The sequence below is a fragment of the Pelodiscus sinensis genome, chromosome 14, assembly GCF_049634645.1.
Source record: "Pelodiscus sinensis isolate JC-2024 chromosome 14, ASM4963464v1, whole genome shotgun sequence".
Lineage (NCBI taxonomy): Eukaryota > Metazoa > Chordata > Testudines > Trionychidae > Pelodiscus > Pelodiscus sinensis.
Window position 1 is genome coordinate 33,651,502 of NC_134724.1, and position 26,313 is coordinate 33,677,814.

Consider the following 26,313-nt stretch of genomic DNA (forward strand, 5'->3'; position numbering starts at 1 on the left):
TGCTTTTATAGACCTCTATCCTGTCCCCGCTCCATCTCCTCTTTTCTAAGCTGAAAAGTCCCAGTCTCTTTAGCCTCTCTTCATATGGCACCTCTTCCAAACCCTGATCATTTTAGTTGCCCTACCCTCTCCCACCTCCTTTTCCCAGTCTCCCCGAGTTTTGTTCAATAAAGAGAGTTTCTATTTTTGAACATATGTGTCCTTTATTTTGTACATCAGGAAGGGGGGCTGGGGAGGAGTAAGTGGAAGGAGATGAGGGAGGAATGGAGTACGAGCCCCCGATGGGGAGGACTGGGGTGGCTCCTCGGGCTGGAAGCTCTCCTGCAGCCCCCTGATTGATCCCCCCCCCCCCGGATGGCAGCTTGCGGCAAGTGCAGCCGGGCTGATGGCCGAGTGCTGTGATGTGCCAAGTGTGGGCACTCAGGGCACTCCAAGCCAGGACTCCTTGCAAGTGGGGAACCCCTGAGAACTGTCTGTCCAGGGTGGGGGTCAGGTCCCTTTAAGCACAGCCCTCGGCTAGCCTGAGACAGCAGCTCCATGCTCTAAGTCCTAATCTGATGCCCTGCCGGCACTGCTTCCGGCCAGCCTTAACCTCGGTTCAGGGTCCACTCAATGTGGACATGCTAGTTCGAATTAGCAGAATGCTAATTCGAACTAGTTTTTAGGTCTAGATTCACTAGTTCGAATTAGCTTAGTTTGAATTAACTAATTCGAATTAAGTTAGTTCGAATTAGTGCTGTAGTGTAGACATACCCTTATTTACTTCTCCCCACCAGTCTTGATTTTATAGACCTCTATCAACTCCCCCAGCCTCAAGTTCTCTCTTTTCTCAAATATACTGTCCTGATGTTTTTGATCTCTCTTCATACAGAAGCGGTTCGATACCCCTCATCATTTTTGTTGCCTTCACTGTGCCTTTTCCAGTTCTACTAGACCCTTTTGAGATGGGGATACAGCATTCAAGGGCTGGGCAGGTCATGGATTTACATAGCAGTATGAGAAGACTTACCCAGCGTTGGCTGAGTCCTTCAGGGATGGAGGCTGGTGCAGTGGAGGGGTGTGAGTGGGAGGGTTGCAGGGGGAGGAGGGGCTTAGGGTGGGGGAGTCCCATCCGGCGGGACTTTCTCTCCCTCCCCATGCCAATGGGGCCTCCTCTCACCTCCCCCGGATCCTCCAGCCACCAGGGCCTTCTGTCTTCCCCCAGCTCTTCCGGCTTCCACCGAAGGGCTGGTGGGGGAGCGGTTTGGGACAGGAGCCTACTTACCCAAGCTACAGCTACACGGCAGCGCTATTTCGAGATACAAGAGGCACCCTGAAATAGCTATTCTGCATCTTGTGAGTGCGCCTGTTATTTCGACATGGAACAGACTTGCTAGTCCGATGTCCCTGTAAACCTTGTTCCAGGAGGAGTAAGGGATGTTTAGGAATAGTGGGTTATTTTGAAATTTGGTGCTGTGTAGACTGCGCCAAATTACGAAATAAGCTACTTTGAGTTACAGGTGCAGTGTAGACACACCCTTAGAAGCCCACAGGGTAGACCCTTATGCTCTCAAAGGGCATATCTACTAGAGGTAGGTGTAGCAGGGGAGCCCACCCCCAACCCTGTGGTGTAACTTGCTGACAGTCTGGATGTTCCGAGATTAACAGCCTCCAGCCAGAAGAACCAAGCTAATAAGGGGCTAAAGTCTGCTCCCGGCCCAAGCAGTTGAGTATGGCAGCTTGGAGTGTCTGAGCCTCTCTTGCTACATGATCGTCCAAGGCCCCATAAGCCGCCTGAGCTTCCCTAGACAAGAATGGGGCCAGGTGAGCAGGCCGGAGGGAGTTTCCCAAGCAGTGTGGTGGAGGCCCATGCAAAGGGAACTAAGTAGGCCTCTAATCACCATGTGGCTCTAGATTGACCAAAGTCCTGTTATAATTCTCAGGGGGAGGGGAGCTTCATCCCCCACCCTCCGTAAATGGCACCGGGGGAGGGCTCGGGGCTGGGGCTGTCTCAGCCCAGTGGGAAGTGCACCCCAAGCCGGCCCCTTTAACCTGTCTGGCTGCCGGCTGCAGGAGAGCCCAGGAGCTGGGCTGAGTCCCGCCGTGCCTCTGCCTGCAGCAGAGTGCCCCCGCCCGCTGGCTCCTAGCCAGAGCAGCACACCCGCTCACGTTCCCCTCTGCGTACCCACCGCCAGCTCCGTCCCTGGCAGGGCGCCAGGTGAGTGCAGCAGGGCTAGCCCCGCCTGTACTCCCCAAGCCCGGCTGAAGCACCAGGTGGACAGGGGAAACCCCCACGTTCGGGCAGGAGCAGAGCCAGGCTTGGGAGCTTTCATTCCTCATAGGGAAAGCATAGGGATGCCCAGGGGTCTGGCTATTCCTTCCCATTGCAGCACAGGAAACCCTACAGGAAGAGGAGAAAAAATGAGAAACAGTGGGTACCTACCGTCTCGACTGACCGGGCGGCCTTGCCACGCAGCCTCAGGCAACCTCCCAAGCGGAGGAAGAAGATGATGGCTCTGACCTCGAAGCCTCACGCCGGAATGACGGGACTGCCCCGGCTGAGCGAGGGGGTCATGAAATCCTGCTCGCGGCGCTGCGGTGTCTGTGGCAACTCATCTGGGTCTGGACATGCTGCCCTGCAAAACAGGACAGCGCCGAAAGAGTGACCCTCTGCCAAAGGGAGGAGTCAAGTCATGCAAAAGAAGATCGAGAGCACTAAAACCAGGAAAATGGTGGTTCTGCTGGACAGTCACTCCAGTTCCACTCCCTCGGTTCAGAGGCTCAGATTTTGGCTAGAATTAGGGAAATCTGGGGTTTAAATCTCTTCAGATGCATGGGGGGAAACATGAGCTAGAAAACTGGAGAAAATGATGCTGAAAAGGGCCCTAAAATCCACCTGCAATCCATTTCCCTTGCCAAGAAATCCTCTTTCCAGTGCATTTTTGCTAATTGGCTTGACGTCCAGCCGTGCCCCACTGACACTAGGAGAGAGCTGGGAGTCCCCTAATGGCTTAGTTCTGGTGTGAAATCCATACCCCTGGAGTTGCAGGCGCACGTCTAAAAGGCAGGGCATAATAAACACCTCTGTCTTGGCTGTGTTTGTAACATCACACTCAGTGAGGTGCTAAAACAGGAGCTGTGGCAGCTGGGGTTGCATGGGACCCCCAGCTCCTGCCAGGAACACCTTCAATTCAATCATTAAAAACTATGGTTTGCTGCTTCATTAACTCTTGCCATCCGAGTATTCACGGTAAATACATGCCCAGAGGGCACCGGAAACCATTGCTACTGGCTGTTTCAGATCTAGCCTGGTCTAATCTGGAATAGACCATTTGGAGGTGGGAAGCAGGGAGCCTAGCTCTGTTTGTGTCCTCACCCAGGAACTGGCTCAATCCCTGCACAAAGGAGAATGCTCCCTCCTTGCAATCCTAAGCAGGGGACCCCAGAGGGGCTGAGGACATGCCTGGTCTCTATGCAGACAGGAGAGTGCCCAGCACCTCCCAGAAGGATGGTGCAGCCTGCATATCCACCCCAGGCTTTGTTGGAGGAGTTGGTACGGCCCCTCCTAGAGCTGCCACTGGGATAAGGTGGCTCTGCTCCACATCTCCTCCACCCATGTTCTTAATGGTACAGTCAAGCAACGGATTTACAGCCGGATCAACAGTTTCCCATGGGCAGTGGTGCCAAACACCACCGAGCAATCTAGCTGGGCCGTGCCATGCTCTGTGAAGGCCCTGAATCCAACCACCCCGAAGGGTCTCCCTTGATGTGGTGGTTGGAAATATGGATCCAACGGCTGCAGTCCGAAGCCCAACTGCAACCAAGTTCGTCTTTACCATTTCTTTTTTACTTTGCCTGCAAAGGGCTCCCTGATTACTGGCCTCTCCTGCTCAGAGGATATTTAAACCATGTTTATATGCAGCACAAGTAGAACAGGCTTCCTCGGGGTGAAAGATGTGAACAGAGGAATCTATTAGGCTGGGGAAGAGCCGCCCATGGGAAGAAGCAGAAGCCCCTCTGCACATCTTTTCTAACTCCACTGGACAAAGCTTCACAGGGAACAGTCTCGAGGAGAACGAAGAGGGTGACCTGATGCCAGGAAGCTGTTTCCATGTTCTGTGTCTCTGTAGCAGGCCCCTAGGGAAGTATTGGAAGGAAGGGCAGTGGGGGAAGCTCCTATTAGGAGACCCATTCACATCGTCGAAAGGTGCCCGGGTGACTCCCGCTCTCCAAGCACCCATAGGCGGGCGCAGGGTGCAGGAGCTGCAGAGTGAGACGCTGGGTTCTGATCCTGTCTCTGGGGAGGGCTGGTTGCTCACCCGTCGTGGGTAAGACCTTTGACTGCGGTGCCTTGTGCAAACCTGGGATAATGAGACTCGCCCACTTTGAGGCATTTCAAGACCTGGACGGAAAGGACAATGTCTAACGATGGGGAAGGGAACCTCCAGGCGGGAGGTACATTTCTGAGAGGGGGACAGCATGTTTGGGAGGAAGATGCAAAAAAATAATAATCCACACTAATGCAGCACTTTCCCTCTTCAAAGTCCTGTCCACACATTAACCTAGTAACCCTTGTGACACCCTTGTGAGTGGCTAGGGGTCATAATTGCCTCTAAACTGAAACAGAGAGGCGGATGTGGGATTTGCACAAAGTCACAGAAGGAGCCGGCGTCAGAGCAAGGACTAGCATTTGTGAGTGCCTGGCGCTCTCCCACCTGCTCAGTTCTTTGACCATTCCTCTCTCTCTGCAGTGGCGGGTTTACTATTCCCAACAGTTGCCCTCGTCTCACAGTGCACATCTCCATTGGTCCAGCGTCAGGGTGTGTTTGCCTCTGGTGATGGTGAACATTTACATCCCAAGTAGTGCAAACGTGCTACACATCGCAAAGGGCTCTTGCAGCAGGCCAAGCTCACTACCACACATCCAGTAGGTGGCGCTGTTCAGTACTGAACCAGCAGCCCTGGCTATAGGATTAGTCACTGCGAGCAGTGTGAACCTTTCCTGGAGTAACCCGCCAACCACTCAAAACTCCCCTGGCTTCACCACCATCAAAAACTTGACCCTAAAGCCCAGAAGGCAGTGTGGGGTAGTGGATGGGGCACTGGTAGAGAGTCCAGGTGATTGGGGTTTCATTTCTTGCTCTGCCACTGCCCAGTGGTGAGACTGTAGGCAAATCGCTCCATCGCCACAGTGCCTGTCACGATGGCTAGTGGAATATATGGGCTAGTCCCATGGCAAACACAATCCTAAAAGTCCTTTTAACCTTTTATTAAAGATTCAGAAAAGAAGGAAAAAACTGTCAAAGTATTTGAAATACAAAGAATTAAGCAAGGCTTTCATTTGGTTCCCTTTCCCTTTTAGCTGGCGAGAATCTTCTGAGGGAAAAGGTCCTGGGTGGTACCCGGGTATTACCCGGGTGGCAATGACCGTGCCTTGGGGAAAAAAGAAGATGTTAGTTAAGATGGGCTGCAATTGTTAAAGTCTGATTCCATGGCACCCCAAGCAGTGTCTGGGATTCAGCTGGAGCTGGTAGAGGCGGTGATGTTTCCTGGTCAGGTTATCATTTCTCTCCAGGTAAAAATGATAAAGGTCCAGACTCCTGGGAGACAGTGGAGATGGTAGCCATGACAGTGATGCTTCTCCCACAAATCCCTTTCTTTAAGGACCCACAAAGGGAGAGGCGGGTGGAATAACATCCTCTCATTATTTTATTCACCAACGAGGCTTAGTTTCCAACACCCCAGTTTGGTTCACTGGTCTTGTCCAAGTTCTTAAGCTTGAACTTCACACAGTCCTTGAGTTATATCAGGAGAGCTTTTTGTTTGGACTACTTCAGACTTCTTTTTGTAGCTTTTCCTCTAATGTGTTCTCATAAGTTCTTTTAACAACGTATGGACTCACACTGGCTTTTTACAGTTGAACTCACAATTGAGGTAAATTTTTAGGCCCATTTATCACAACAGGCTGTTGGGCCTCTAGGTGTTACTGTAATACACACAACAATAAGCGTGTTGAGAGGTTTGCACAAATCTGGAACCAGTTTTGAGCAAACGGGGGCCAACTTATGGTTCAAAACAATAGAAACTAGAAGCTTTGCAAGAATTCAGACATAACCGAGGCGAAGCTTGTCAGCTGTGACTGTGTTCTCTGACTTGGGGGTTTGTTCAAACCTCAGATTCAAAGTAAAACTTGGGAATGAATGAAAAGTCTTCCATTCTATCTAGTTCTAATTCCTGTCCCAGACTGTCATGAGGTGGGGGTAGGGGAGGCTGTGAGATCCCACCTTCCACTTGAGAGGTGCCGATAACCCCATTTCTGGGGTGGCAGCAATCATTCCTATACCCTGTGGTGTCCAACACGCTAGGCACTAGCCACATGTGGCTAGTTGGCCGGTTGAGTGTGGCTAGTTGGCTTGAACAATGTGGCTATTTGGCCGACTGAATGCGGCTAGTCCGCTATAGCAGTAGCCCCCCGCTTCAGAACTGGTTGGACGCTATGGTACAACACTGGGATCCTTTAGGCTGAAAGATTCTATTGGAATACAAGAAGTTATTGCTAGACATCTATTAACGAGGTGGGCACAGTAGACGTTTTATTCCTGGGTCAAACACTTTCAGACAATTTAGGCACAGCAGCATGCAGGTGGAACATGGGTGCTATGGCTGGAGATGAGCAAACCATTTCAGGGAAAATTGGGTGTTTTTTCTAAAGTATGTTCTAGTTCCCACTAGAAGTTGTAGGCTTGCCACAGGGTCCACTGGGTGCAGCTCTCTGGCCTGTGTCATGCAGACAAAGTGATCATTGTGGTCTTTCATTGCTTAACGTCTATGAAAGCAGGAGACACAAACCTTAAACCTAACACTTTGATGAAGTCCAGAAAATCTGTACATAGCTTCCTGTACATTTCCTTTTCACTCCCCTCCTGCTCCTGGTTCCGTCCAGATGCAGAAATGTTGAAATACTTTATGAACTATAATACTTCCAAGCCAGCCAGATGCCAAGAATACCAGAAATGGTGTGACAAACCCTGGTTTTGTTAGCTCCCCAGCCCTATTTCATGACCAAAGAGGGTGAGAGAAAACTGAGGACAAACATTGGAATTGTATCAAGCTGTTCAATAATCAGCCATAGCGACTGCAGGGTGGTGCAGAGACAGAATCATGCATGTGGAGAGAGAATTGTAGAGCTGGAAGAGACCTCAGGAGGACATGACCTGAGAAAACTCTGCTTGGCATCTCTGTTGCAAAGGTGGGTACAGGTTGGACCTCCCTTGTCTGGCACTCTCAGGACCCGACCAGTCCCAAGCATTGCCACTGGCCTAGCACCGCTGCCAGATGCCAGCTCCTCTGGGCTCTCTGTCACTGGCCCCCTCTACTGCTAGCCTGGCAGGGCTCCCAATCCCGGCAGAGTTCCCCGCCACTGGACTCCCGGATGCTGGGGCTCTCCGGTCCAGGAACATCCGTGGTCCATCAGACAGTCCTGGTCTAGAGGGCTTCAACCTGTATTTGTTCAGGCCACTGGTGAAACACTGCACTTCCCTAAGGGCAGGAGAGATACTTGACTCTGCAGCAGGGAGTCTATTGGATTTAACCATATACAGAGTTCAGAGGTGTGGGAGCAGAAGTCATACGCTGGCAACCATCAGAGTGAAGAGGAGACAAAAAAGCTAAGCAGCAAGGAAACAAAAGGCACTAGTGGGGCAAAGCCAACTGGCTGCCCATCCTGGAAGGTATAGCATAGGGTCAAATATGGCTCAGACAGCAAATGGGACGAGCACACGGGATCAGGGATATTCTAATGGACATCATGGATTAGAAAGAAATGAGTGACGAGTGTTTGTATTATGCTGGATCCCATGGAAACTGAGGCCCTAGTGGCTGACGCACGCTGTAATGAGAGACAGTCACTGCCCCCAAAACCTTAGAGTGGGTGGGGAAACTGAGGCACCGAAAAGTCTTGTCTGATGTCACTGAGCCAGTCAGTGGCAGAGCTGGGAGCAGAACCTGCTGGACTGTGCTGTGTCCGCGGAAGAGAAGTATAGCAGGGCGCCGACAGTCCAGACATGTGCACTAGCAAGATTGGCTGGCTAGTTATTGGCGGTGGTTACGGGGGCAGGAGTTAGCAATCAGGAACAATGAGCTGATTATCAGGGCATCAGGAGGGCTCAGGTGGATTAACAGTGGTGCGGCTCCAGGTCCAGGCTTACTGGCAGAGCTGCATCTAGTCTTGAGCCTACCTAAGGCCTAGCAGTGGCGTAGCAGGCTCTGCGGTTGGGGCAGCTGTATGGGAGAAACTTGACACCTGGCACTGCCGTAGCTGACTCTAGCCTGTGTGATTGGTACCTCATGTTTGTGAGCAGATTTAATGTGGAGGATTTACTGGTTTTTAAAAAATGCCCTGGGGAATAAGGGCTTTCTTGTGCCTGGCAGCTGAACGGAATAAATCTATCCACAGGGCATAAATTGTTTAAGCAAAAATCCCTCTCACTTGAATATTTTGGAAGAAAAACAGTAAAAAACCCCTCCTCTTTCCTCCCTTCAAGGTCAAAGCTGTTATTCTCGTCCACGGAGGAGAAAAAGACCTTTTACAGGCAAGTTTAGCCAAAAGAAACTAAACATTTGGGAACTGGAGTACATTACTGCCTTGCCTGATCTGTCTACTCCTATTAAGCTAAATAATTCTGTTTAATGGGGAATTATCGTTTTAAAAGGCGAATGATACAAGGATCTCGGCGCTGTGGTAGAGAGGAAATGTCCACCCTGTGAGGAATAGCACGTTTCTCCGGTGACGGGCTGGGGGGCGAGGAAGTGAAGCATGCCCAGATTAACAGCCACCGCCGCACAGTGCCCACGCACGCCAGGTGGGGCTGCATGGAGAGAGGGAGCATGCTGGGCGGACAGACAGCATGCTCAGCAGCACCGAGCCCACCTGGCCAGTGGGGGCGGAGCCAGCATGTAGGTCGGGAGGTAGGGGTGGAGCCAGCATGCTAGTTTGGGCAGTAGGGGTGGAGCTAGCATGCTAGTTTGGGCAGTAGGGGTGGAGCTAGCATGCTAGTTTGGGTAGTAGGGGTGGAGCCAGCATGCTAGTTTGGGCAGTAGGGGTGGAGCCAGCATGCTAGTTTGGGCAGTAGGGGTGGAGCTAGCATGCTAGTTTGGGTAGTAGGGGTGGAGCTAGCATGCTAGTTTGGGCAGTAGGGGTGGAGCTAGCATGCTAGTTTGGGTAGTAGGGGTGGAGCTAGCATGCTAGTTTGGGTAGTAGGGGTGGAGCTAGTATGGCAGGCCAGGCAGTAGGGGTGGAGCCAGCATGCTAGTTTGGGCAGAAGGGGTGGAGTTAGTATGGCAGGCCAGGCAGTAGGGGTGGAGCCAGCATGCTAGTTTGGGCAGAAGGGGTGGAGTTAGTATGGCAGGCCAGGCAGTAGGGGTGGAGCCAGCATGCTAGTTTGGGCAGTAGGGGTGGAGCTAGCATGCTAGTTTGGGCAGTAGGGGTGGAGCTAGTATGGCAGGCCAGGCAGTAGGGGTGGAGCCAGCATGCTAGTTTGCGCAGTAGGGGTGGAGCTAGGATGGCAGGCTGGGCAGTAGGGGGGGAGCCAGCATGCTAGTTTGCGCAGTAGGGGTGGAGCTAGGATGGCAGGCTGGGCAGTAGGGGGGGAGCCAGCATGCTAGTTTGGGCAGTAGGGGTGGAGCTAACATGGTAGGCTGGGCAGTAGGGGTGGAGCCAGCATACTAGTTTGGGCAGTAGGGGTGGAGCTAGCATGCTAGGTCGGGCAGTGGAGCATGCTCATTCTGGGTTGTAGTGTGGTTGGAACTGGATTCCAAGGGAAATAGCACCCAGCATGCCCTGGCCTCATTTGGGGCTTTAGAGATACAGAGCAATTGGTCTCCTGGGGGCGGGAGCACTTTAGGTTGTGAAGGACCCATCCGCTATCCCCTCTGGGCTTGTGCTGTGCTGTAGAGAGGGAGAACACTCACTGGGGAATGTCTGCACTGACGAGTGGGGGCTTTGCTCTTGGACATACTGTCCCTCATAACCTGGAGAAGCTTCCTCCCCATGCATCTAGCACAACATCAGGAAGTTACATGCTACTAGAGTCATCAACCCACACACGGGGCAGATGCACCAGAGCCCAGGCCAGAGACGGTGCTCGATGGAGAACCTATTTGGCATGAAACCTTGATCCAGATCCAAGTGAGATGCTCTTCTTAATTTATTTTGCTTTTAGAGAATTCCATCACAGCTTTACAGACCGTCAGCCACAGTCCCAACGATGTCCTAGTCAATACAGACAAGAAGGCATCAAGGCAGAGCTGTGGCAGCTCGTGTGACACTGCAGCAGGGCACGCTCTCTCTCCAGCACTGCCACATGAGAGTGCCTGTGTTTGTTTAAACCTCAGTCACTGTTCAGCAGAATTTCTAGACGGCAATGGCATAGCCCAAAGGCGACGCTGACAACAGCACGAAAATATTCCTGGACTCAGGATTAGCTGGCACTAGCGCTGAGTGCTGGAAAAAAGATGCAACAAGCCTGGGCACAGGTCCCTCCCCAGCTGAGGAGAGGTGGGGAGTAGAGCATGAATGTGGCCATACGTCCGCCCCCCCCCCCCCCCACAGAGCTGAGCATCAGCTGTCCTGTACTCCCCTAAGGGGCAATCATAGAATAGAATCCTAGGATCCTTGGGCAGGAAGAGACCTCAGGAGTCATCGAGTCCAGCCCCCTGACCAAAGCAGGACCAACCCCAGCTTAATCAACCCAGCCAGGGCTTTGTCAAGCCGGGACTTAAAAACCTCTAGGGATGGAGATTCCACCCCCTCCCTAGGGAACCCATCCCAGTGCTTCATCAACCTCATAGGGAAGCAGTATTTTCTAATATCCAACCTAGACCTCCCCCACTGCAACTTGAGACATTGCTCCTTGTTCTGCCATCCATCACCACGTAGAACAGACCCTCTCCATCCCCTTTGGAACACACCTTCAGGAAGTTGAAGGCTGCTATCAAATCCCTCCTCACGCTTCTCTTCTGTAGGCTACATAAGCTCAAATTCCTCAGCCTCTCCTCGTAAGCCATGTGCTCCAGACCCCTCATCATCCTTGTTGCCCTCTGCTGGACCCTCTCCAATGCATTTACAGGCAGTCCCCGGGTTACATGGATCCGACTTACATCGGATCCCTACTTACAAACGGGGTGAGGCAACCCTGCACTAGCTGCTTCCCTCCAGCAGACCAGGGAGACGCGAAGCTAGCATCCCCCCCAGCAGACCAGGGAGACGCGGAGCGGCTTTTCTCAGCAGACACCTCAGCTTGAGAATAAAGGACTGAGAGAAGTGAGGTGTGGGAGAATAAACTGAGCTCTGGAGAAATGTTTGGCTAGAGTTTCCCCTACAATATGTACCAGTTCCGACTTACATACAAATTCAACTTAAGAACAAACCTACAGTCCCTATCTTGTACGTAACCCGGGGACTGCCTGTATATCCTTTCTATAATGGGGGCCCAGAATTGGACGCAATACTCCAGATGTGGCCTCACCAGTGCGAAATAAAGGGGCATAATCACTTAGATCTGCTGGCAGTGCTCTTCCTAATGCACCCTAATATGTTATTAGCCTTCTTGGCTACAAGGATGCCCTGTTGAGTCATATTCAGATTCTCACCCACTGTCATCCCTGGGTCCTTTTCTGCCAAACTGCTACTTAGCCAGTTGGTCCCCAGCCTGTAACAATGCTTGGGATTCTTCCGTCCCAAGTGCAGGACTCTGCACTTGTCCTTATTGAATCTCATCAGATTTCTTTTGGCCCAATCCTCCAATTTGTCCAGGTCACTCTGGACCCTATCCCTGCCCTCCAGAGTATCTATCTCTCCCCCTAGCTTAGTCTTAGTCTGTCCCATCCCCCCCTCCACCACCCAGCCCTCTTGGTGTGGAGCTGGGACCAACTGATGGCTCTGTGTGAGGTCAGGAAGGACTTTGCCCTGGTCAGACTGGCTTTGAGGGATTTCTTTGCCTTCCTCTGCAGCAAGGAGTGTGGATCCTGGCCAGGGCTATCTGGGTCTATCACTCTTGAACACTTTTCTGCTGTTGCAGGGGCCTCTCTCTGCCCCTCCCCTACTCTCTGCCTGTGGCACACAACAGGCTAGTCTCCTGTGGGCTGTCATACCTTGCTGCCATTTCAGCTGTGGGTTTGGCATGGGAGTGCTAGCTGGGTTCCTGCCCTGTGAGACAGGCGCCCAGACCTGATGAACCAGGGGCTCCCTTGCCTTCAGCTGTAGGTTGTTATCCTGTTAGGCAGTGGCTTACATGTCGCCATCCCACCCTGCGTCTTAACACACGGACGTGCTTCAGGACTCACTACCAGCCTCACTTGGCTTGTGTGGCCTTTTCCCTTAACAGAGATCCGTCACCCCAGGGGAGGCCGTGCACTGCGGCTGGCACCCGGGCACCGCTGCACGCGGGCACCACGGGGCTAGAGAGAGGCTGGGCTCTCGGCAGAGGCACTAGCTGTCAGGGCTTGCTGGGCCTGGGCTGATGCTCAGTCATCCTCACTGGGGTGCTGCGTATGTGGGCCTGCACTTGGGAATGGGCCTTCTGAGCATCCTGCCCCCACTGCCATTCATCTCCCCCAGCTATTGCCCACGCGCCACAAACAGGCAGCCCCGTGAGCAGCCGCGGGACGCCTGCTGAGAACAGAGCAGGGCAGCAAGGAGCAGGCGGGTGTGCTGAGAGGCAGAGGAGGCCGCAGCAGAGGCAGATGGCGGGTGTGGCTGGCTGCAGGACCTCAGGGAAGAGAGCCTCTCCATTATGGGACAGCTTGATTAATTGTAGGGCTGCTGCAGCTGCGCTGGGACACTTGTCGCCACTCCCTGCTGACACAGCAGATGAGAGGGCTAATTAGTGCTGACTGGGATGCTGGCGGCTGCCCTCTAGGAACGGGGCTGGGTGCACCAGCTCCCCATTCCCATCTGGGAGAAAGCCCCATGGGGCGTAATGCCGAAGCAAGGCCGGCCTTGGAGCGGGGCCAGGGGCAACAGAGGCACTGAAGGGGTTAACAGGAGATGTTACCAGCCTATCACAGAGCCCAGGTTCATTGGTTAGTGAGACTTGCCAGCCAGGGACGCGACGGAAGGGCTGGAGGCTGAGACTTCTTTCAAGGCCTCCCGTAGGGTTGGGGCTTTAGTGGGCTGTAGGCACCAAATCACCTGGACGTTTAGAGAAGCAGCCGCTGGAGACAGACACGTGCGGCAGCTTCAGCTCAGGGTGAAGGGCTCCATGGATTCCCTGGTAGGACGAGGGGTCAGTGACAAGGAGGGGAGGCAGAGACACAAGGCGCTTGCTACGCACGGGGCAAGGAAGAGCAAATCAGGGCTCAGAGGGGCCCGGCATTGCAAGGGCGAGTTCCCCTGCAGTGCTCCGAGACCTGGTTCACACTAGTTCATGGCACCTCCCAGGCCACTGCACAGGGCAATGCTGGAGGGGCACATGGTTAAAGCAAATACAAGAGATTTTCTCCCTGCAGCCACAGTCCCATTCGTTGGAACCCAGTCTGGCCCCAGTGCGCTCTGCACCTTCTGCTTCCTTCGCTCTCCCTGCCTATTTCTGCTTCCTGCTCTTCCCCACCCCCGCTGCACAGCGGCTGAATGATGATTTGCTTTGCGTTTCCCTTGGACCGCGGCAGTGGTACCTCACCCTGATGCCCATGGGCAGCGAACTGCCCTAGCGCAGAGCTGTCCCTACGTGTGCCTGGCACGCAGTCCAGGAGGCTCCGCATGGCAGGGGCTAGGAAGCAGGTTGACAATCCAAGTGCCTGGCAGGAAGAGGGACCCCCAAGGTTCATTCCTTGGAAATAATGTAAACGAGGCGTCCAGTGTCCAGCGCATTTATCTGGCCACCTGGAGCCCTGGCCTGTTTTGTGAGACATCCAGCAAGTCACTTCACTGCTCAGAGGCTCGGTTTCCTCCCATATCAGTTAAGAGCCCTCTGAGTCAGGACCCTCCCTGGCTAAGAGTGTGGCCACCACCTAGCACAACGGGGCCTCTTGGTGTTACTGTCACTGAAATCATCGTGTTGGTGCCACTCCAGGGGAAGGCGAGAACGGATCCAGGCTCCGGGGCGTACTGTGATTGCTGGTCAGGTCCTGTTGGTTTCCCCAAACCCCTGCCATTGCTCGGTGTCCTCTCCCCTCGCAGTGCTCATTCCCCAGAAGCCAGTCGCTGAGCCAAAGCAGCGGTGGGGAGAAGATACGGCAAAAGCATGAACAGATGAACTTGGCCCCCACACATTGGAATAGGGTTGCCAGATGGTTTAACCAAAAAAACCAACCCCCCCGCACTGAAAGAAAAGGGGGAGACCAAAGTTGTTGAGAGGAAAAAAAAAAGGACCCCGAGAGTTATTAAGCTAAAAAAGCTTTAAGAAATGCTTTTGAGGCTTTTTGGCCCTAACTAGGGTTGCCAGATGGTCCCCCTAAAAATACCGGACTCGTGGTATTTTGGTCAAGCGAAAAAAAAAAAAAAAAAGGAACGCCTCTCCCAGCCACTCCCCCCGCCCCTTCTGACGGGCCCAGACCGGTGATCGCAGCCCTGCCTCCCAGCCTGGGAGTCCCAACTGGGAGGTGGGGCCGCGATCGCCGCGATCGCCGCTCTGGGCGCATCAGAAGCGGGGAGGGGCAGGGGGAGTGGCTGGGACGCCCAACCACTCCCCCTGCCTCTGCCAGGCTTCTGTGCAATCACAGGCTCCTAGCACCGATCGTGGGTCCGCCTTCCACCCGCTCCCCCCGCCCACACCAGGCTTCCGTCCGGTGCGCATGTCCAGTATTCTCAGATTTTTTTTACCGGACAAAGAGCGCAAATACCGGACTGTCTGGTAGAATACCAGACACCTGGCAACCCTAGCAGGCTGCCGGCGGCCGTCCACCATCTTGTTTTCCTGCTCTGGGCCAAACAGCTCCCCTGCGGAAGCAGGTAAGCATCCGGGATTTTTGCCTCCTGGCTGGGAAAAAATCAGAAAATACCGGACATTGTAGGTGTCTGGTATTTTCTGATTTTTTTTACCGGACAGGAGGTGAAAAAACTGGACACCTAGCAATCCTACATAGGAAAGGAGCAGGGAGAAGGGGGAATGGACCATCTGAAATGAGGGGATGGAATGAGAGGGTGTGTACCCCAAAGCAGCCATATCTGAGCTGTTCAAGAGGATGAGCTGGAAGCTGGTGGGGCTGAAAGGGGAACCATTTCCATCTCCAGATACTCCACATGATGGTCACTCTCCTGGTCCCCCATGTCCCAGAGAGATCTGAGGACCATTCATGGAGGATGGGAACTTCACACCTGCTGCCCGGCCTCTCCGGAGCATTGGTGGCTGCTCCAGTCTCTCAGCAGGGCTGGAGCTTTGTCCGTACCGTCACACTGTTACAAGGGAAATGTGTTTTGGGACCCAGTCCCATTTAGCCACAAAGAGAGGGAAGGTGGTTGCCACCCTCTGAATCCCATTTGCAGCCTGAAGGCTGAGAGCCCTTGGTGTAATCTATTGCAGCCTTGCATGGCTTTTCTTTGATAGGCCCTGCTCCACCTACTCATCTGGCAGCCCACTCCAACCCGAACGTGACCCCCAGCAGCCCTTCAACTCCCATCCGACCGCAGGGCCTTCCAGGTCAGACCCACGCAGCAAGAAAAACACCTCCTCTGCTAGGGTCCCCTCGGCCACGACTACACTAGGAAAAATGGGGTGTTGCTAACACGTGTGGAAGAGCAAGTCCAGGGTGGGGGGATGAGGAATGCTGGAGAGGTTTCATGGTATTCATAGTCATTGGGTAGGATTTTCCATTGCCTGGCACCCTGTGCACTTGCCCATGTGCGGCCTTGTGCCTCAGTTTCCTCATCTGTAAAATGGGGATGAAAATATTGACCTCTGTTGTGAAGTGCTGTGAGATCTACTGATGATGAGACACATGCTGCGCGAGCTAGGGATTCTTATTAGGGCATGTACAAAGTGGCCACACATTGGACCGGACATGCTGCTATCCCCCTCTTGTGTGGGTATGAATGATGACAGTCAGTGCAGGGCAATGGGGAATCAGATCCATCCTCTGGTTGATGGACACAAGTACGGGATAGTATTCAGGTGCACAAATCAATTTTGGTGAGTTAACTCTACAAAAGATAATCGTCACTGCTTTTTTCCTGGTAGGAAACTAGATTCACTCTCTATAAGTATGTTTCCCGCTGTGCTAAATATTTGTTTGGAAGATACATTTGTTAGCTGGAACTTAGAGGTATTTCAAGCTAAATAATTGAGATCAGGCTTGTGTGACGTCTGTGTTTCCAGAATCCAAATGGATGCTTCTAACATCTACATCCTCATCAGCTAGGAAGCAGAGCACACTGGCAGGAGGTGCCGGGTTGGCTGTTTCCCAGGCTGCTGCAGAAGCAATGCCTGACAGATTGTTCCCCATGTTCCGGGTCTGTGCCGATGAGCGCTCTTGTAGTTGAACTGCTGCTCTGCAACTTTGGGCAAATCCACTTTGAAGCACCTGGCCAGATTCTCAGCCCCTGCAGCTCCCATTGACTTTGCATGACTGTCTTTGGAAAACATATGTCCAAGTCCTATCGCAAGCTATTGGGTTCAGTGAAGGGCGTAGTTCTATGGCCTGTGTTGTGCAGGAGGTCAGACTAAATTATCAGAGTGGTCTCATCTGGCCTTAATATCTATATGTCTGAGAACTTTGGATGTTCTGCAAGTCTCTCCGAGAGTGCAGGGCAGCCTGCAGCAGAGGATCCTGCTTTGTCACCCCTTGTCTGGCGTGTGACTGAGCTTCTGATGAGCATGTCGCTGGGTGTGAGTCTGATGAGTCATGTGGAAGCGGGGACACTGTGCCTTAGCATTGTTATAGGAACAGATTTGGCTCGGCACACGCAAGTGAAACTTTCCATCACTTTGTAACCCACTATCTATTCTCTCAGACAGCTGGCTGCCGTGGCAGGGTCGCATACCATCCGTTTCCAGCTTTCTGATAAAACTCAAGGTCTATAAAACTAGCCTGAGAAGCCAGGGGAGAGCTATTACCCAATTGCAGATGGTTGGACCAGACCCAAACTTTAGGTGAATGACTAAAATGATGGGCACTTTTCTGGAAATGAAATTGATGCTCTGTACCTGCTGTTCATTTTCCATAAGCCTACTAACAGGACACATCAGCAAACCCATTTCGCTCTACCTCACTCCATGTAAAATCTGTGTAAACTGGTCCCACATTCCTCTTCCAGCTCAGAGGCTCTGCACACAGACTGAGTGAAAGAGGCACTATTTCAAATTCGCTCACCATGAGCATAATGCTGCTAGAGTCCATGTTGCTGTTTGAGTTCTCATTAAGGGTATGGGCAAGAAAAATCTCATGGACAGTGATGCCCCATTCCAAACTGCTGGTCCACACACCCATGGTTAGATGACGAGAAATTAGGTCCATGTTATATTTTTGTCTATAGGTCACATCACTAGCAGATTCTTGATGGGACACAGAAATCCAGTTTAGAGTCGTGTCAAGACTCTTTCTAGCTGCATGCTGAACCTGCTCCTAGGGATCCCAAGTGATACTGTGTTTCTAGTGGCCACCAGAATTCAGGTTCTTCTCTTTATTTCAAGAGAGTGAGTAGACTAAGGGAGGAAGTACGGCCCAAGGGCTAGGCCAGGAGACCTGGGTTCTGATCCAGCCACTAATCTACTGAGTTGCATTGAGCAAGTCACTTACTTTCTCTGTGCCTCTAGTTCCTCTCCTGCCTCTTGTCTGCCATGCACACCTGAAAGCTCTTTGGGGCAGGGACAGTCTCTTACTATGTACATGTACAATGGGGACCTGGTCCCTGGTGGGACTGCTACATGTTACCGTCATACAGATCATCAGTATTACAAAGCATCAATGACTCAGGATACTTTTGATAGAGAAGCCAGTGTCCTTGCTTCTGAGGGCGACAGAAATGTAATTCAGGAATTACGATGCATGCCCTAGGAAACCAACTTGTGTCAAACTCCGTGGCTAAGCATTAGAACATCAGCCGAGCAGAGGCTGCCAAGTTTGGAAATTGAGCCCTGCCTGTCTGTGATCCCAAACAGGGTAAAGTCTTCATTTAACACCTATTATCCTAACATCTCCCCATCTGTCCACTTTCCTCCTAGGCCTGTAACTAGAGTGTGCCAGGGCCGCTGATATCAATGGCACTTTAATTTCATCATTCCCAACTTATTTAGAGCAATTAGGCAGCAATGAATGTGCTTCATGGGGCCATGCTGCAGTTGTAATCTCATCCAAGGGCTACCACGGCATCACAGGAGACATCGTGATGGAATTATCACCTGCTAAAAAATAAAAATAAAAACAAACAGAAAGAAAATCCCCCAAGGGATTCACTTTGGTTTTATCTCATCAGTTCCCTTTTAATTTGGAATCAGTGGATGGGAATGTACAGGGACGATGTTCCTCATTTCAATAGGAGGAGATAGCTTCTCCCTAGGCCAGACAAAGGTAGCTGCTTTGTCCAGGTGACTGACTACAGCCAGGGCTGGATTAAGTGGGGAGCTAGCCGGGCAGCTGACCGGGGCGCCAACCTATGGGGGGCACTTGATGGCAGCTGTAAGGTGTGCAGCGTGCCGGAGGGCGGGGTCACGCATGCGCCATGCGCCATGCGCCTGGGGGCAGAGCCGCACATGCATCACGCGCCCGCTGCCCAGGGCGCAGGAATGGCTCGAGCCAGCCCTGACTACAGCAGAGTTGGGGCGTGGAGGGCAGGAATTCCTGTGAGGTTATTTCTACAATCCCACATAAACCAATGGGAGCTTGGCCATTGACTTCAATTGCAGCAGAGCTGAAAGTCTAGCCCTTCCGAACCCCCCCCCCCTCGCCATCCTCCTCTGATTAACTGCTGCAGCTCCTTCTGCCAAAGGATTGCATAAGCGCTTAACAAATACAATGAGCTCAGCTCCCAGCACCTCGCGGGTGTTGGTGCTTTCTCCCCTTTTACAGGCAGGCAACTGAGAGAAAAAGGAGGGAAGTAACTCGCCCGTGCCACGCACCAATACGAGGCAGAGCTAGGATAGTGGCCAGTCTCATGCGCATGCCACTCTGCCTTTGCTGAAGTCATCAGGTGGGAAAGCTCCTCTGAACGTGGAATAACATGCTGCCTCCGCTTTGCTGTACTCCCTTCCTAGGCTGGCTATGGAGGAATGCCAATGCTCTGTGTACAGCTCTTCATTAGAGCTGTAGAAACACATGGAAGCCAAAAGCAATAATGTACCCAGCATTTGCCAGCGGGGTTACATAATTACTGGCTCTGGGGTCCCCCTGAAGACAGTTCCTGTGACATCACACAAAATCCGGACTAACCAGCAGCTATAAACAGCACAGACTTTGCAACCACCTCGACTGCGGTGGGCAGACGGTGCTAAGCACTCCCACAAATAAGCCTACCCAGAGATGCTAGAAACCGGAACGGGAGCTGGGGCCTGGTGAGGTGGGACTGATGGGGTAATCAGGCATCGGTATCTTGTGTGGCGGCGCGTCAGGGTTCACCCGATCCTGCAGCCCCGTCGCAGCAAGAACATGTTGACTCCACCCGCCAGTCGAATAGAGAGGGGTTATTGCTTCTCCAGGGTACAGCACAGCATAGACGCGATGCGTCTACAGGAGTATGGGCCAGGATGCCTCAGCCCCCTTGAGATGGGGTCCCTGGGCCCCTAGATTCCAGCCCCCTCCTTAGTCTGTTTCCTTCATGGTTCCAGCCCAAGACTCCTCGCTCCCAGACCCTGCTCTAAACCAGGTGTTCATCTCCTCCTCCCTCCCTTTGTCTCTCCCCTGGGGACAGAGCCTTGTTATCAGGTGTCTGGGCTAATACACGTGATGAGTCAGTGGGAATCACACAGCAGAGTGCAGGGGGACACCGGGTTACAGAGCAGACAGCCCCCCCACTACGTCACATCTTGCTTAACCAAAGGAAGAAGAAGACAAAAGTAACACCAACCTAACCACAGTCTGGAAGCCAGAGATTTAGGCCAGCAGTGTGCAGAGTAGTTAGCACCCAGCTCTAACGACAGCTGCCGGGGTGGCTACATTGGTTGCCCTGTTAGTTAACAGTGTTCTGGGTGACTAATGGCTCTTTCCCCACTGGCTGAGCCATTCCCCACTCCTGGTACCAATCCCCATTCCTTTTTATTCCTTTGTTTCACTTCTATCACTATAGGGTTACATTGCTGGGAAACTTTCGCCTCCATGCCAAATAAGCTTATTTCAAGCGTATTCTTGCCCGCAGGGTACAAAACCTAGCGATGTATCATTTGTTTTGGGATATTCCCATTAATTATCATCAGAGCAAAGGCCTGATTTGCAGCCTAGCTGGTAAGTTTTCATGACAGTTTTGCCAGGTTGAAATAAACCGTGTTAGCACTTTCCTCTCTGCTATGTCTGTCTGTCCTGCTTTCTTGCCCTTTGCCCCACATGTCCTGCAGATCTTAAAGCCCCATGCCACTGGCATGATGCCTTTGCATTCCTTTGGCATGGCAAAGGGTCCTTTACGTGGGCAAGTGAGGGGTGGAAATCCTCAGCTGGCATGGAACAGGAAGATTTCTTGGGGGAAGGGGCATCCCAGAGGTAGCCTGGGAGGGAAGGGCTGTAGCTGGAGAGTTGGGGATCTGCTGGGATTTGCAAACAGAGGAATGTATGGAGGAAAAGGAATATTAAGTAGGATGATACAAGGGGCTTCAGCTACGATAACCTAAGCCCCTCCCTAAGCACTTCCTGACAGTTTGCTGTAGCAAGCTGGGGAACTATTTGGTGGGACTTTCAAAGCCTGTCTGGGGAAAGTCCTGGAGAACGTACCACAGGGAACAATCCAGCAATGAGTTAACTGGCTGGCCTACCAGGTCTTTATCATTCTAGGAGTCTACAACCCCATGGGCTGAGTTTCGTATGTGGGCAATTCTCCAGGCCAGCCCTCAAGGCCTGTGACTCTCACTCATCACCACGAGGATAAATGACTCTGAAAACTGCTACTGCCATCCCCAGCCTCTGGGCAAGGCGAGCGAGGTGGTTGCCTTGGGCCTCATGCATCAGGGCCGTGTGGTTCCGCACATTCAGGGCCCTGCACTGCCCAGCTCCCAGCCCTGCACACCTGGCCGGGAGCTGCACGGCTGAGTATGCTGCCTTGGGCCCCGCACACTCTTTGGCCAGACCTGGCTACTTCTGTCCCGAAAGGCACTGCAGGGCCCAGCTGTGAACCACACCATCCGAGAGCCCTTCATTCAACTCACACTACCCCGCTCCCGGCAAACCTTCACGGTTTGTGCAGTACCACAGCTTGTCTGCTCTTCCTCTGCGGCAAACCTGGCAGGCCAGCTGGTTGTGGCGCAGACTTGGGAAGCACAGATGCCCTTGGCGTGCATGTAACCAGGCCAGCAGGGGCTTTGAACCAGCTCATGAGGTTCTTTCTAGCCCGGCTGGAGTGGCGTACGGCATTTTGTTCCCTCATCCAGGGCAGGAGAATAACCATGTGCAGAAATGTAATGCCTCGGAAGTTTTTGTGAATTATGGCGCCACGCTGCACGGATCTGACCTTTTCAATATTCTGTATTATGATTGGCTGCCCATTTCCCCTCATTCCCCACAGGCTAATTAGACTGCAAGTGGGGCTGAAGGCGGCCCGGACGGCCAATCCCATTGTAGAACACTGAAAAGGTCAAAGACATACAAGCTTAATGAAGTTGCTCTCAGGAGGTCAGCCGTAACAAGATGGGGAAAGAGCCGTTAGCCTATCCCGGCTGCAGGAAGAGAGAAGAAATCTCCTGGCACTAATTCAGCACCGCTCTCTATCACAGAGCTCTTGCAATGGGATTCCACCTGGCAACGCAGATGTCTCTGAAGCATCAGTATTCCCCTAGCTTTACAGAAGGCTTATTGCTTTCGTTGGGCTGGCTTGTTCCTATTGACTTCAATGGGACATGCTGTGGAGTCTGGGCTCCCCAGTGTAAGTATTTCATAATTTGGTGCTTCATTTGTGACCTTTCTGGGGCAGGATCTGCCTTCCCCTCTGAGTGGACAGTGTGGCACATGGTGGGTGCCACTGGAACAGGAATACTACCACTGATAATGAGGATGGAGCAGCAAGTCACAAAGCAAGTAACCCGAGTTTCAATGGGGGAGAGGAGATAGTCCTGTTCCCTAGCACCAGCCATGACAAAGCACATTAAGCAAATGTTAATTGGGCCAGAGAGATTTCTATACGTCTTGTAAGAGGTGGCTGTCTTGGTTTCAGTCTCCCCCTAATGTGTGTGCGTGTAAATGCATCAAGGAGAACATTCGACTCCTGGACACCAAGCCACAGAAATGGACAGATAGGCAGACAGGCAAGTCAGAGAGAACAACACCCCAAGAAGGTTGGATTCTGGATGTCATTGGAGCTGATCAGAGAAACGTTGATGGAACCATATCCTATCAGATTAGGCAGATTGTTGAAACTGTAACACTTCGCACATTTGAAATGTTTCCGGAATTTTAGTTAGGAAGAAAAAATTTCACAAGTTCTAACAATCTCCAAATGGTCAATTGGGACAATGAAACATTCTGGATTTTCATTCTGAAATGACTTTTTTCAATTTTTTAAACTTTGCTTTAAAAGTGCTATTGTAATACAACTTTTTTGAAAAGTGAAATGCAAAAGAGATCATTTCAATCCAGTCTAAACATTTTTGGAAAGGCATTTCATGGAGAATTTGGAAGTTTTGGGGTTTCGGTCTGATTCAGAACAAAGTCACATTTTGAAATCTGGAAATTCTTTGCAAAATGGATCTTCTGTCCACAAGGCAGCCCTAGATGTGGTCAACAAGTTTTGGTGATCCTGAATCTGACCCATCCATCCTTGGGAAACTGTGATGCCAGCCATAAAGATTCTGTGCCCCCTCCGCTGACTCTGCTTGAGGGCAGGGAGAAGAAGACAGTTATCACTAAAATGATTAGGTGTTTGGAACGGGTCCCATATGAAGAGAAGTTAAAACGACTGGGACTTTTCAGTTTAGAAAAGAGGAGACTGAGGGGGGATATGATAGAGGTCTATAAAATCATGTGGAGAGGGCTGACAAAGAAAAGTTATTTATTAGTTCCCATAATAGAAGAACTAGAGGACACCAAATGAAGTTAATGGGAAGCAGGTTTAAAACTAATAAAAGAAAGTTCTTCACACAGCGTGTAGTCAACCTGTGGAACTCCTTGCCAGAGGAGGCTGTGAAGGCTAGGACTATAACAGAGTTTAAAGAGAAGCTAGATAATTTCATAGAGGTTAGGTCCATAAAAGGCTATTAGCCAGGGGATAGAAATGGTGTCCCTGACCTCTGTTTGTCAGAGGCTGGAGAAGGATGGCAGGAGACAAATCGCTTGATCATTGTCTTTGGTCCACCCTCTCTGGGGCACTTGGTGCTGGCCACTGTTGGCAGACAGGATACTGGGCTAGATGGACCTTTGGTCTGACCCAGTACGGCCGTTCTTATGTTTTTATGTTCTTATATCTGCTCCCCTGTGCAGCCAGTGTTCCTGGGAAACCCAGGCTGTAGCCATGTGAAGGGGACCATGAAGCTCATCTTCATCAAATGCCAATATGGATGCTCCAGAAGAACCCAAACGGGCAGTACTTGGGTTTGAGTCTGGCAGGCTCACATGCAGCAGGTTTGTTTCTCTGTCCAGGCCCTTCTTCCCGCTCGGTGCTAGACTCTTCAAAAGCCACTTGTGCAGGGAACAGTAAGTACAAATCCATATATCATGGAATCATAGAATCCCAGGGTTGGAAGAGACCTCAGGAAGTCATCAAGTCCAGCCCCCTGCCCAAAGCAGGACCAACCCCAACTAAATCATCCCAGCCAGGGCTTTGTCAAGCTGAGACTTAGAAATCTCTAGGGATGGAGATTCCACCATCTCCCTAGGGAACCCATCCCAGTGCTTTGCCTGCCTCCTAGAGAAATAGTTTTTCCTAATATCCAACCTAGACCTTCCCCACTGTAACTTGAGACTATTGTTCCTTGAAAATATAGACCTTGAAAAGCCTCAATTAACTGACCAGCAACTAGGCACATGCTTGGAGTCTTCACTTTCCATCCTTTTAGCACTCGGGGGAGTAGAAACTCTGAGCTCGTTGGGTGTGTTACATCACAGACGTGTGAAGGATGTTGTGTGGCTCTACTACCTCCTTCACACGTCTGTGGTGTAACACACCCAACAAGCCACAAGTCCCAGAAGCTGGTTGCCTGTAATCTATGGGCCAGATCTTCAGTTGCTTCACAATGAAAATGAGATATGTGACCCTAGCTACTTGTGGGCCAAATTTTACTGTCTCCAACATATGACCCTGTCCTGGCTGCCTGGGCTGCTGAAGGACAGCTCTGCGTACATCTCGTCAGAGGTCGTAGCCTCAGGTATGGGAAGCCAAAGCTGTGTAGAACCACAGCCTCAAACCCTGGCAGCTGATTCGTCCCTCTCTCCATTTCAACGAGGTCGGCTGCGTTCCGCGTCTGCCTATGCCCCACTTCAGTTCTGTTTTTATGGCTAAAGTGGTGAATTATCCTGGTGCTGACCTCAGGGGGGGATGCTCAGGTGGAGTGAAGCTCCATTCACCTCAGTGGCGTGACACTAATTGACATTAGCTGAGGACAAAGCCCTGCATATGTTAATATGGCCCCAGGCACAGTCTCTGGGAAAACACATGGTCCCACTGTGTGCTATCCCGCTGACGGCTCCTGCTCCAGCACAGCTCCACGATTGCTTCCTTCCTACTCCTCGCCCCCTCAAACTCTCCTCATGTGGCTGCACCTAGTGGGGAGGCCGTGCGTTTCCACATACAGCAGAACCTCAGAGCCCTTGTCTACACTAGGCAGTTATTTTGAAATAACCTGCCCTTATTTTGAAATAATAAGCAGAGTGTCCACACTAGCAAGCCCGTTAGTTTGAAATCATAGGCTGGTTATTTAAAAACCAGGATTCCTGCTTTCCTTGGGGAATAAGCTTATTTTGAATAGTTATTTTGGGAGTTATTATTTCGAATTTAGTTATTTCAAAATAATTTCCTATTGTAGACATGCCCAGAGCCACAAACACCAGCGTTACGAACTGGCCACTCAGCCATACACCTCACTTGGAACTGGAGGTAATGCAATCAGGCGGCAACAGAGATTTTTTTAAAAGAGCAAATTCAGTCCTGTCCTGTGTTAAAGGTAAATTAGTAAAAAAAAATAAAGGGAAAGCTTTACAAAAAGATTTGACAAGGTAAGGAAACAGATTCGGTGCTTGTTCCATTTAAATTAAGATGTTTAAAAGGAGCATTTTTCTTCTGCATAAGAAAGTTTCAAAGCTGTATTGAGTGACTATTCAGTTGCAAACTTTTGAAAGAACAATCACAACGTTTTGATCAGTTAGGAACAACCTCCCTTCCCGAAGGGTTTGGAGTTCTGAGGCTCTACTATACAGTTGTTTTATTCATAAAAATGTTTGTCCTTTTCCCTAAACCTACAACAGCGTGCAAAAAATTATCCAGGCACAGAAACTTCACTCAGTAAATAATGGGTGGGAAACTGAGGAGCCGATGAGGAATAAAAGAGAAAAGGAACAGCAAGATGAAGACAAGAAAGGATGCAAGGTATTATATTGCTAGCTAGATCTCGTGTATTGGTCTATAGATATATTTGTCTATAGTTGTCTATGTAGGTGCTGTGGGATCATTTGGGATGAAAAGCAAGGGTTAAAAGTTACTCCTGCTTCTGAAAGATGGAAAATATCACAGCTCTGGCAAATATACTAGGATTTTTTTAAAATAGCGTTTAGTTTTCAAGGTTTTTCGTGAATCTGGGCAAAGAAGCAAGTTCACATTAATGACAGATGGGATAGAAACATTTTGTTTGGGGAAAAAAGATCTGCTTTTTGAGTCACATGTAGGCAGAAATAAAAAGCGACTTAACCTCTTCAGCTCTCCCCGCTCTCCCAGGTTCACATTTCAAAGTGTGACTGACATTCCTTCCTCCTGCATAGAGCAGACGGGGAACTAGCAGAGAAAGGGTTAAAATATTGAGCATCAAATGGTCCCATGTTTTGTCTATAGGAGAGGCTGTGAGCCAGCCACTCAGTTTACCTTTGCGCTCTCTGAAGCAGCTTGAGCTCCTGGTTTGAGTCCTTCTTACAGGATGGCAAATCATGCACTGAGAGAGCCCTTCAAAGCTTTTCTAACACCTCCGGCCCCCAGGCAAGACCATCTTCAGAGTCGTCAGGTGGGCTTCCCTCTGAGTCTCTAGGATCCACTCGCGGTGAAACTCAAGCACCCTGAACCCCAAGCAG

At 51.3% G+C, this 26,313-nt stretch overlaps 1 protein-coding gene across 1 annotated transcript in view; it reads right to left on the minus strand.

Annotated features, from left to right (window-relative positions):
* The window catches only part of LINGO1 (leucine rich repeat and Ig domain containing 1), a 478,102-nt gene that overhangs the window by 212,207 nt on the left and 239,582 nt on the right, over positions 1 to 26,313 (minus strand). The window contains exon 4 of the mRNA XM_006126248.4: positions 2,423 to 2,615. The gene's annotated coding sequence lies outside the window, so the exon portion shown is untranslated. The remainder of the gene's footprint in view (positions 1 to 2,422; positions 2,616 to 26,313) is intronic.